Source organism: Mastomys coucha, unplaced genomic scaffold (genome assembly GCF_008632895.1).
Source record: "Mastomys coucha isolate ucsf_1 unplaced genomic scaffold, UCSF_Mcou_1 pScaffold8, whole genome shotgun sequence".
Lineage (NCBI taxonomy): Eukaryota > Metazoa > Chordata > Mammalia > Rodentia > Muridae > Mastomys > Mastomys coucha.
In genome coordinates, this window is record NW_022196914.1 from 44,831,866 (window position 1) to 44,845,285 (window position 13,420).

At 38.7% G+C, this 13,420-nt stretch overlaps 1 long non-coding RNA gene across 1 annotated transcript in view; it reads right to left on the minus strand.

The window, feature by feature from the left end:
- LOC116083485 overlaps positions 1-10,549 on the minus strand; it is a 43,227-nt gene extending 32,678 nt beyond the window's left edge. Inside the window, exon 1 of the long non-coding RNA XR_004115743.1 lies at positions 10,421-10,549. This is a non-coding gene — a long non-coding RNA (uncharacterized LOC116083485). The remainder of the gene's footprint in view (positions 1-10,420) is intronic.
- Positions 10,550-13,420: the final 2,871 nt, after the last annotated feature.

Sequence of the window (13,420 nt, forward strand, 5' to 3'; positions counted from 1 at the left end):
ACAGGTGTATTTGCCATTTGTTTACATTGATCCTGGTATGATCTGTAGTATTTCCAAGTGGAACAATTCCCTACTTGGGGGAATTACCATCTGTGGATAACAGTATGTAATCTAAGACTGGACCACACCTAAAGTAAAGGGTTTAGATCAGATCACACATATGCTATGAATTGCATGGAAGTCAATTTAACCCAAAAAGTAGTGTTTAGATACAAATTCCAAATGGTTTATGATTACTCTGTCACAAAGTCTATTAAAGTTAGTGGTTTCTCCACCAGCCCTTCATAAGCATATAAGCCTTTTGTTCCTGCCTTTGCAAGAAGTATGTTTTATTGCTTTCACAAAAATTTAGTCATAGCTCAAGTTATTTTAACAAATGATTATTTTTTCTCTCTGTTTAAAAAAAATGGTTCTGAGACAAAAATTTTACATTACAGAGAAAGTGGAGGAAAATTGAGAAAATCCTCTCATTCCCTTTTGTAGCTTCCTACTGATGAAAAACAAGAGAACAAATGTAATTGGTAGAACAAACCCTACAGGAAGTTTCTAGCATCATAAACAGAGGCATATTCTTAGTTGTAAATAGTTCAATTTTATTTCCAGAAATATATATATGTGCGCCACCCCACCCCAATCGGGCTTCTATTTCAATACTTCAGTCCTATCAGAGTAAACAAGCAATTGTCAGAACAGGAAACCCAGCTGAGGTCTGGGGGCTGCGATCACTCGCCTCTCTTGCACAATTCCATGCCAATAACTATTGGAAAGGGAAAGAAAGAAAGGCCTGCCACTATGGCGTGCTGAAGGAAGGGGGCAGAGGGGCACCACTTCAATCTCTGGGCTCTGGTTCCTTCTCTGCGTCGTCAGAGAAAAGAGAAGCTCTTCATTCACAAAAGAAAACAAGAAAATCTCTATAATCATTTTTGGCTCAGCTCCATCGAAATCCATTCTCTTGGAAGTATCTCTGTTTTAAATTAAAACAATGCTTAGAGTATTCACTCTCTGCTCTTGCGTTTTTCTCTCTCAGTATTTCTGCATAAGCTCCCCCCACCCCTACTCCCAAAACCCCATCCACTCTCACCCCATTTTCCTCTGGTATTCTTTATTTTTTCCAGTGGGTTTTGGTGTGCTCTCTCTCTTTCTCTCTCCCTCTCCTCCTCCCTCTCCCTCTCCCTCTCCCTCTCCCTCTCCCTCTCCCTCTCCCTCTCCCTCTCCCTCTCTCTCTCTCTCTCTCTCTTGCTCTCTCTCTCTGCCTTTGTGATTTTTTTTCATTTTTTTCCATCATCAAGTGAAATTGGAGTGTGAAGCTGCTAACACCAGTACCTACTGAAGATCTCCATGTTTTTTGTCAACTGTACAATGTGTCCCCACTTCCAATCTTGAAATTTCCCCCATCTGATATCACTGTATACTTCAGGAGAGTCAATTTATGACGTGTTATTTAGAACCAAAACTAAACAACAACAACAAAAACAAAATATCCAAACCACACTACCACCACCAAAAATTAGATCACTCCTTGTGTATCTTATTAATAAAATTAGAATTTACTTTGCTTCCTCTCTCTCTCTCTCTCTCTCTCTCTCTCTCTCTCTCTCTCTCTCTCTCAACAATTAATTCATTAAAGATGGATAATTGCCAATAGTAGGTTGTAATTATTAACTTCTAGCAAAAAAAAATTAAAAGCCACTATTTTTAAATCCAAATTCCATTTTTATGTTCTTAGTTGTAAGGACATAAAAATATGTTTTTATCATTAACTTTAACTTTATTTCTCCTCTTCAGATAAAAACTTTTATCACTTTTATTTCTGTTAAGAGAAAATAATTTTCACAAATATAATTTCTGTGTCTGTACTTACTAAAGTTATTGTCTTGTCTCTCATCTCTCCTGTAACAGTGAGTTCCTTGGGTTCCCCGTATGAGGAAAAGATTTTACTTAAAATGACTTACATTTTGTAGAAGTTCAATTTTGCAAGGTTTTCAATTCTCAGTAACTATAGGCAAAATTTGCTGATAAATTTTATATTAAAAGAGCTGATCTCACTCCTAATTTCACTAGTATTAATGAATTCTGCTATTTCTCACTCTCTAATTGCAATAATTAATTTGTGTTCATTTCAAATTCTCAGCACCATCACCCATGAAGTTTGCATCCTATTTAGGGGTGCATCCCTACTCTTGTGAACAATGGCTGGTTTGTGTAGACATGTATAAGGAAGCCTTATTCCCCCCAATCTGCCCCCCACATCCCGCACCAGTTTGGCAAATGAAACAGAATCCTGACAGTTGCCCAGAAATGAAATATCTCTGAGATTTCCTATCTGCCCAACAAGAAGAAAGCAATGTATAACTGTATACTAAGAAGAGTTTGGGAATCTATCTATGAGACTCCATAAGAACTCAGATCACTGAGCTCCACATGATTTACCAAATAAAATGGTGGTAACCTCCTACACACACACACACACACACACACACACACACACACACTGTAAACATTTAATACACACTCTTTTTGTCCTTTACCCTTTTCACAAGGAAAGGTGGTAATTTATATGTACTCTGGTTCATTACTCTCATTGTTTTATTTCTTATTGTTCTGGTTTTCTTTCATTTCAGTGGAAAAGAGGCGGACATGTTTGGGAAGACAAAAATGTTTACCTAGTTAATATTTTCATATAAAGAAAGTCTAGGCACCTTCTACATTGTTGTATGGCCTTTGTTACGCCACTAATGTGAAAACTGCATTTTAATTACAAAATACCGTAAAGGGAATGCACTAGGAACACGTAGCCCTTGAGTGTTAGCCAAATGACAGCAGGTTTAATAGCAGGAATGGCTATGCTTGGGATCCATATGCATGTTCAACTCACACATTGAGGCAACGCAATAAAGCAGAGAGAAAGCAGCTGATACACAAAAGAGACCGTCTAGACAGTGCCCCATCAGTCTGGCTAAATTTGGTGCTGGCATTCCCAATGGGATTGTAATATAATTGTTCTGGTGTCTGCGTTCATTCCCCTTGTCAAACACCATTCCAAAAACACATCCTTCTCCCCCCAATCCTTCTTCTTCCACAAATATGAAACCCAAACTATACAGTGCTGGAGAGGGCATTAGATGGCCCAGGCCCAAGAAAATGTTACAATTCAGCAAAATTGCACTGTTTAATTTCTATTTTTAAAATCTCCACGTTAGATAACTCTGATTCAATTAATTTCACTGAATTTTAATAATTTTAATTTACAGAAAAATATTTAAATGCAAATATAAACAACCTTAAAATATTGAGCATCATAGATGAAAGCAAACAGGCCTTCTATTCCTTTGTCCTCATTAACCTCTGTTACAAAATTTAACAGAAATCAGAGCTGTGGAAGTATAGAGAAGGACATGGGTCATAAATCCTAATGAGGAAAAGGCTAATGAAAACAGGGTTAAGCAAAAGCACTGAAAAATATCAATTGTGTAGGGTTTTTTCCTTTCTTCAATTTAAAGCCACTGTATTTTCTTTCTCTCTAGACAGTTCATGAAAGTTACATTTCTGTGAACTTGTAAATGAATGATTTTATATCTTTGGATTTTTAAAAGAGAAATCAGCAATCTATCTACTTGTTTGTAATAGCTATCAATTTATATTTTAAAATATTCTCATTTAAGACATCAAGAAAAACAAAAATTATTACTTGAATAATAAAATAAAATACACATCATTAAAAGGAATAATGCATAAATTATTGATTAAAATATTTATAATGTAAAAACTTCCAAAACACTGAAATTAAAACTGACAGTACCTGCCACCCCCCAATGAAAATACAGATTTGAGGATTGTTAATAACCTAACTGTATACAATTATTTTGTTATCTGTAGACACTGTTGAGATGTTTACATTAATTAAGAAGCCCATTTTTATAGCCATTTTTTAATACCCAGAAAAATGAGAAAGAAGCTGAGCTGTTGAGTGGTTCTGTGCTCCTGAGAGTGGGTCTGGATTTGTCTCCTGTTTGGGGGGCTTGAATAAACCTTCCCTGTTGCAATAAAGAGAGATTTGTCTCCCTGCTTTCTAGCACTTTGGTGATACCAGATTAGGATGCCAAGTAAGTTAAGCAAATCTCCCATCCCCATCAGGAACCACCCTAACCTAGAGAGCTATCAAAGAAAATGCTTTAGGATCTAGATGCTGGCTGTGCCCACCTTCAGGAGGCTAAGAGGCAACCCACCAAAGCCTGACACAGGCCTCAAGACACAAGGCCTCAGCACACACAAAGACAGAGCGACAACCCCACAGATAACTACAGGTACAGCAGCTCAGAAATAACCAAATACAGTTTAGAAATGGCCTACAATGCTCACACGGGAATGAAAGGTTAACTATATGATTAAGAGATATATTGTTCTGTTTTTAAATTAAAAAAAGAAAAGAAAAGAAACACCATTAGTGACTTCATATTTTTTTCCTTTCACCTTATAAAATTCTCATTCTGAATTTGCGCATGGGTACTAGAAGTATGGTAATTAACAGAGTCAACAATGCAATATTTTAACAGAATATCCACCTGCAGCTGATTCTTTGCTTATAATTGTTTCATTATTCACTTTATTTCTTGAGCACTCACTGGTGGGAAGCAGAAGAAAGGCATACTGTAGGCCTCCCTGAGATGAAACGCTGGAGCAAAATCTGAGTTTTATACTTGGTTTTCAAACTATTGAATAATATCCTATGAGACCTCTTAGGTCTTAACTGGATTAAAATGAATATATTTGTGCTCCTGCTCTTCAGTTAACTAATGTGCATGTGAATTGACGCTGCAAGGGAGCCACACTGAGAGTAGATACAAGGGACAGGACAAGTGTAGCTGTGCAAAGAAGTAGGCAGGCTGCCTCTGCCTCCGACAAAATGAAAATGAGCAGGCCTTGGGGTCTGGTGCATTTTGTCGGGGGCAGGAGAGCAGCTGAGCTGAGGGATGAAGGGGGAGGGGAAAGGATGAAGGGGGGTGGAGAACACGGTGGTGTGTGTGTGTGTGTGTGTGTGTGTGTGTGTGTGTGTGTGTGATCACTCTAAGGTTTTAGTTATGACTGTGCATTGGGTTTTTGTTTAGTTGTCTCCCAGCATAAACAACCCTGAGTTTCAGGTTCAGGGTGGAGTGCATGCAAAGGGAATGTCAACCCAGTGCTCTTTCTAGCCTTTCCCTGTGGTTGCTACTCAGAACACTGTGGCTGGGAAGAAGGAGTGGGATTGGGGTGGGGGTGAAGTAAGAGACGGGGGTCTGTCTGCAGCTGCCCCTCTCACACTTGAATAAAAGAACTTTTTTTTTTCAGGGGTAGGGAAGCTGTGAATACCTTTCCCAATAAGAGATGAGGCATATTGAAAACTATATTAAATTACCCTGATTAACAATTTAGCCACGAACAGGGGAGCTTTGGGAGATCTCTATAGGCAGGACTGGGGGCTATTCATGCCAGCAGCTAAGAGGTCGAAAGGTTTCTGAAGTTCACAGGCTCAGAGCCTTTGTTATGCTAACAGACAATCTCAAATCAGCTGCCTAGTGGAGTGTGAAATATAAATGATTCCTTGAGAACTTCCAGTAAGTTGTCACTCTTGCTCTCCAAATACCAGGACAGGCTGCTAATTTCTAGCAGGCCCTTTTGCAACATAGCTAGTCCTAAATGAATGCCTTTGTAGTTCAAATAATCTTTTCAAGGGAGCTGTCCTATCATCATAGCCCAAATGCATCTTGGTTTTGACTATTAAATGAAAATCAGAGCTCAGCCGTGCTTGACTTTTCCTAGCAGCCCATGTTTGGGAAGGGTGGAGGCAGCTCTCATGCACAAGAAGTTAGCACCCACTGCAGGAGGGCCAGGGCATTAATTACAGCCACAGCTATGACTACCCCAACTCCAACCCCCACCCCTACCCCTACCAGGAACAAAGCTCCTGGAGAGATTTACAGGGGGCTCCCCTCAGGCTGGACTACCTTCGTCTTTCAACCATACCAACCCTTCTCTGATTTATGGACCCTCTGTCCAACAGGACAGCCGGCTGACCTGTTAGCATCTCACTGGTCACTTTGAAGCGGCAACCTTAGGGATGAATATATTCATTCTTCAGGGCAGATGAGGCCAAGAAGAAGAGGACAAGGTGTATGTCCAGGCTGTGCCCTTAGTATCAGAAGCCTGTGAATTTTTTTTTCTTTTTCCCATAAGGGTAAAAGCATGGCTTAAGATCTTGAGTAGAATCTGTGAGCATGTCCAGAGAACTGTCATAGCTTTCACATCTGAATTCCAAAGCTTTGAAAATAAGGAAAAACACTACCAGTCCAAACCTCAAATAAGTTCTGAGAGCAACAATGAAAATGTACTAAGGAAAGTATGGTCAAATCAAGCGATCTAGTAGGAAAGGGTACGGCCAATTTAAAAACTAAAGGAACCACAAAAGAGAGGACAGAGCAAAGGCTGTTAGACACCAGTCTCCATGAGACTATACAGAGAAATAGCAGCAGCAGCCTGGCCCTCAACATTTTGGGAGAAGATTTCTGACTTCATCTCCTCAACCTTTTTGTTGAAACACTAAGAGGTCCATAACATCTCTGCATTTTCCAAATAAGGCAATCCTGATTTCTGAGGCAACAAATGGGGAAAAAAATCAAATGAGTTGTATCTCTTAATACGTTCTCACAATGTTGCTAAACAAGAGGACATGTGAGCAATAAGTTGAAGACACTCTCAGAGTCTTAGAAAGAGATCTATCCATGCAAGGAGCTGAAGGCTGGAGGGCTCCTCGTCCTCTTCCAACTACAATTTCTAACTACTGTTGCTATAGCAACTAATGTAAACAAACACTTTTTTCTTCCTAAAGTAACTAGGACTTAGAACCATGCATTAGAACATAAATCACTGGACAATATAAAAAGTTCTGTATCTCTCAGCAGCTTAAAAATTATATAGTTATGCATTCAAATGTTATTTTATACAAATAATCAGTATACAAAGTCAATTTGAAAAGAACCCTGGGATTTAACTCAGAGACTTTAGTCAATATAGTGTAAGGTATTTTTAGATTATCATTGTTCAAATCCTTATTTCAATTTTAAAAATCTGCAGGTAATATTGTTTGGGAGAGTTAGTTCAGATCACTAACATTAAAGAGTAAAAGTTCACAGTTTCTTCAGTCAAATGTCAGAATTGAACAATAGCTTCTTACTGACCTGCTCATACCCTTCTCTGAGGGACATAGAGCAAACTTGTCCTCGTAATTTCAGATAGTAAAGTGATCAGCTCTGGATTTCTAAATATACAAAAGATGGGCGATGTTGATCAAAAAGGTTGAGTGGATGTGATAACTCAAATATCATTCCCTTTCTATTAAAAAAAACAAACCTAAATCAATATTAAACTGTAGGGTGTCTGCCTCCTGCTGACACATGCAGGACACTCAAAGGAGAAATGTTCACCCTGTGCTTTCTAAATTCATATTTCACCAATTGCGTGTGTCCTCTCCCCTGAACACATCAAAACCGAGAAGGAAGTGCTTTTGTGTTCAAACTGCAGAGAACAGGTTTGAGAGTTGAGGGCCATGTGTGCCAGCTCCACTTTGGGGAGCTATTTTGTCTCCCCTGCAGTGGTTTTTCTCTTTCCGCTGCTTTTGCAGACCTTAAACTCTGGCCACTTGGAGAAAAGCAATGGTTGAAATGAGAAGATGCGATGAATTGCATCAAACCCATGTTTTACTGAAAAATGGACAGGAAGAAAGGAGTGTGGGGCCACAGAGCCCTGGGCAGCTCTCCATACTCACAGAAAGAAACAGAAAATTTACAACGCTGGTCCTTTTCTTCATGCCTAACTAAAATACCTATGATCTGAGAGGAAGAGACTTATTCATGTTTTTAGAAAAGTTTCAAAGTTGCTATGTCACTGTTGTGAGGGTGTCTGAATGTGTGTCTGTGTGCACATATCACATACGTTTGGGGAGAAAAGGCAGACGGGGAGGAGGCACTGCAGACAACTTTACTATTGTAAAAAAGGCATATTAATCCTTTATAAAGCAGCAAATGAATGGTCCAAATAGACATTTGTTTTCCTGAACAGGTTCTGTACAGGTCTCTTACAAGCTGTGGTATATGCTTCATATATATGTATATATATATATACATATATATATATACATACATATATATATATACATATATATATTCATTTATTTATTTATTTAGAATGGTGGAGAATAATAGGTATAGTTTGTCTATAGCATAGTTATTATTTAAAATCCAAAGATGTTATGACTTTCTTTGTACTCCAAACATAAAGGTGTTTTGGATATGCCTCTTGCTTACTTTGAGGGCCAATTAAAAATAAAGATAATATTCCATCTATTGAGACTTAGCAGGAAAAAGAATGAGTCTGAAAGGCAGGCTGACTCCAAGATGGCTGCCTCTCCCTTTTCCTCCTCACTGCCTGTTTCCCACATGGAAATTAATGTAATAGTTTGTTTGGGAAGCATTCTGTAGATCATTAGCAAACGAAGCAGCCTGTCTGAGGCAGGCTGCAGAATCCTTTCAGTGCCATGGAGGTATGGCGAGATTAAAATGCAAGCATTCAAATGCACAGTGACTAGACTCACACACATGTCCACTCGAATGTGTGAACAACACACACAGTTGCAAAACAAACCAAAGGCCCAGCGCTGCTTCCTTAATTTCCAGGATAGAAGGTAAGGGACAGTCTGGTTACCTTTTTCCAAAGGTTAGCAAAGGCACCATTCATAGACCCTTTGTTTTTGGGTTTTGGGTTTTTGGTTTTTTTTTTTTTTTTTTTTTTTTTTTTTTTGGATATATCTTACTGATGACTCTCTCATTAGGCGGACTTCTGAAGTCTGTGGAGACAAGATTTCCATAAATTATCTCTCTACTCATCTCATGCTGGTACAAAATGCAAAGCTAATTTTTTTGTTTTTCCTTTCTTTCTTTTTTTCCTTTTTGAAGAGAAAATAGGAAGCTGTGCAGCTTCTTGACAAACATGCTAAAGGATTATGATCACTAAGAATTACTACCACTAATTATAATAAATATGTATTTTAATCGTAAAATCCTACCCATAAAGCCAAATTTAAAATAATGTAGGGAATAAATAAAAATATAATTGGTGTTTTCTAGTACATTCCTAGCAACTACTAGAGTGCACTGCGCACAGAACAATGTCACTGGCTGGTTTAGTTCCTATAGGAAATATATTTAAACACACACACACACACACACACACATACAACCCTTTATCTAAAAGCCGTCAGGGGACGAGCACTCAATACAACTTAACAAGCAGGGACTGATAAGATAACATTTATATGAGGTCAGAAGTCAAATGCCAGTCAAAGGCTTTTAACCTCTTGGGTCATAAACAGGAATAGTTAAAAGTGAGAGGTGGTTATTTATCGGATTTTAAGGGTACCTGATCATTGCCAGAGAATCACCAATGATGAAACTAATTGGGATTTATAGAAAAAGAACTTTGTAGCTATTCGAAGAAAATTAACCTACAAACCCAGGATTCTTCAATTGGCAGGAAGAAAACAAACAAAAAAAGCCCTTGCTTTAGAAGCAGAATCAACCCACTGACTTAAACAGATTTAATAACAAAAACCATACTGCTAACAATTCAGGACTAATATTCAGACTTACTAAAATATAGTAAAAGATATATTTTTATCAAATTGTATATTAATATTGTTTAAAGTAATAGCCCAAAATTCCACAATTCCATTTCTGTTTTTGTTCTTGTTCTTTTGTAAACCTCCAGACCCAATAAATCAGAATATAATGCCAGACTCACAATGCTCCTGTCCCCTATGTTTTACAAATTTAAGATTATAAATATTCTAATAGCAATAATTTTGAAATATCAGAAAATTGAAAATTGAAACAGCTTAATTAAATTTTTATCTCAATCTAGCCAGACAAGCACATGTTTTCTTTTATTTCCTGCAGGAATATTTTTCTTTGTTTTGATCTCTCTCTCTCTCTCTCTCTCTCTCTCTCTCTCTCTCTCTCTCTCTCCCTCTCCCTCTCCCTCTCCCTCTCCCTCTCTCTCTTTTCCCCCTGTCTCTCTCTCTCTCACTCTCTCTCTCCTCTCACTCTCTACATTTACATCCCAAACTCCTAAGCAGTTCCTAGTCTCTCAGTCTATGCTTCTTTATATTTTCAAAGCACACCACCCCTATTTTCTTTTGCAATCGAAAAAATCAGATCTAGATATTTCTTTCTAGAGAGAGATAGAAGGACTGTTGTAAGGCCTGCCAAGGCCCACTGTTTCTTTAAACAGAGTCCACAATACACTAGGCGAACATTGTGGATTTAAAATGCTTTTAAATATTTATCACCAGTATTTTATCATCATATTCAAATGACACCTGGAGTGCACTCACCTTTCTTGACAATCTCTGTTCTGAAAGTCCATTTGCTTCCTTAAAGCCCCCAAGCAGAACAAGGACTACCCGTTTTCATTCAGTTAATGTTTAGTAAAAAACCAAGCAACCTTAATCAGCATGCTGATTGCATCGTCAACTAACAAATAATTTACTGCTCTGAGCATTGCATTCCATTAAAAGCTCATTAAATTTTCTGTTCTCCAATGGGAGGTTTAGCTTTTGAACTGCATGCTTTTGCTTCAAATGATCATTTATTGAATTTTTATAAAATGTGGGGGGTTTCCCCCCACTAAAGTATAGGTGAGCATTTCAATACCTATAGACTGTCAACACACAGAAACATAGCCCAAGGCTTGATAAGGTTTGTTTCGATGTACACAATCTTTTTAATAAAGCTCTGCACAATTGCTTGTCCTTTCAGGACTCGGAAATACCTGTCGGTGTCTATGGTCATAAGGAACCCAAACACAGCCTCAAAAAATACTAATACCTAATATAAAATTTCAAATCCTTTTTTTAAAGTTTATGGTCTTCTTTCCCATATATTATAGCTATTGTTGTATTTATTATGTTATTCTTATATAATATGTTATCCTCATTGCTGCCTACTGATTCGAAGGGGGACAATGACACTACAAAGCTATTAAATGACAAACTTTGGCAGGGGGTGACCAGTTAACCAAAAAAAAAAAAGTACATTTGCTGGGGTTTGCACATTTCAAATCCCTGGTCCTCTGAATTGTTTTTATGCCCAGACTCATCAAGAAAAGGGTATATTTATTATTTTTAATTTAGGGAAGTGTAGAAAATATTAGACCACAAATTAACATGCATCTTTGGATTGCTAATTGTGCTCGTTGCAAATTTGGGTCATTTTGCATGAGTGAGTCTAATGTGGGGCTTAGATTGCCGTGCAGCTCAGTGGATTCCTGATTCCCCTCGCTAATCCTGAACTCAGTGATTGTGTCAGGTGCAGTTCTGTATGCTTTAGCAGCTGGCTCATCCTCATCAATGCAAATAAGGCAACTCCTACAATCAGAGCCTCGTGAGTGTGAGGCCTGATTGCTGAGGGCAGGAGAAAGCACTACACAGGCTCTCACTTTCAAATCACGCTAAGTGACAAGAGGACTGCAGTGTCCCTCCGGTTCAAAATCAACCTTTGGAAAACAAGACAAGAAGGCAATGGCTGCAAATGAGAGAAAACCTGTGTTGGGGAAGTTTGTTTAGGGGCTTTATTTAGATACAGATATAACATAAAGTACATTTCAACAAATAATTGTTTAGCTCCCATTCTGGGCAGCCTTTGTTTTCAGAACTGCGGGGATATGCAAAGGTAAGAGAGGCATGGGCCCTGTCTCCAAGAAACCCTATGGTTTGATTGCAGAAAATTGTAATGATTCAGATAATAGCAGAACTATTATTAAGGAAGAGTCACTAAAATCTTAAATGAAAACCAAAAATAATAATAATAATAATACTCTCAATGGAACTATTTATAGAGAAAATTATGGAAAAAAAAGTTAAGTGTGAGATTTTTGGAAGCTTCAGGTTCAAATCCCAGCCTTGCTACTTACTTGATCAACTTTCTTTACCTTTCTGAGCTGCGACATCACCAGCTCCCACACCTAATGCCCAGGGATCTTAGAGAGTGAAATGGTGTTACATAAGTAGTGAACCACCTGCTTGGCACCTAGGAAGCACTCAATAATGTCAGCTGGGATTCTGATTATCTCCTCCTTAGCACACAAAGGGAGGAGCAATACAGAAATGACAATGTGCCACTGTTTGAAAGACAGTTATGGGATTTTGCTTGAAATTCCCATGTTGCATGTAGTGCTTACCCTGTGGAGGGGAAAATCCTGTGAATGCTAAAAAGCCCTGTGTCTCTCTCAGTGGCCTGGTCAGCACATACAGGAGAGAACAAGAAATCTCTGTTTTCCCTTTTTTTCTTCTCCAAACAAGTGTGCAGACTTCCCTGCACCTCAGCCCCACCCTCTTTATTTTCTGACCTGATCTATAAAGGGGGATTAACAGCAGCATGCTGCTTTGGCATGGAGCAGATTCTGGGTGAGGACTTGTCAGTGGAGTTTAATGAACACAATTTTCTAGGATTGTGAGTGCATATTTCTAGATGCATGCTGGGCTCCAGCACTGGCTCTTGAGACAGATGAGCAGGCCTTTGATCACACTTATGTGCTACTCCAGAACACAAAAAGGGGTTAGAGAGAAAAAAATCTCCCCTTTTTCCTCATCCATAATTTGTAGATTCAGATTGTAGATAACTTCTGGTCCCCAAAATTGAACTGCAACACAGAGATATCACCAATTGTGAGGCTAAATTCTACTTCTGGGTAGCAACAGATCTGCTTTCTCTATATAGAGAGGGTGTCTGGTAGGGGTGTGTGTGGTTGGCATCCTTTCCCCTTGGAGAGTAGGATGGAGTTAGTTAACCTTCCTGGGGGAGGTTGGGCCTAGACAACATCATAGACACAATATCCCCCGTGGAGTTACGGAACAATAAAAGTGCTTCCTCTGCCAAACACAAAGAATGGCCTGTGGTTGGATCTTAGCAAACAGGGAAACACGGGGACAAGACAGGAAAAGAGAGAAGGATGGAAGAAAAGAGTAAAATTAGGTTAAAAGCATAGAATAAGATTTATCTTCTCCTGTAGTTTGCCACAGAAGGACAGCCATCCAGTCCCGTCTTGATTTTTGCCAGTGCCAGCCAAGCAATGAGGAGGAGAAGAGATTTTAATGTGATGTCAAGCAGGTGAGTGAGGAGGCACAAGGTCTTTTAGAAATAGCAGAGGTTTGAGTGCCTTGGCGTGGGGAGAGCTTCTGCAAGATGGGAAGGAGTCTGGTCTTTTGCCTTTCTGCTCAGGACCTCTTCTTCTCTTTCTAATAGGATTAACAGATATTTTCCCAAGTAGAAATCAAAATGTGTCAAATCATCTGAGACAGTCAATTTGCTCACAATGCCCACATTCCACAGTACAC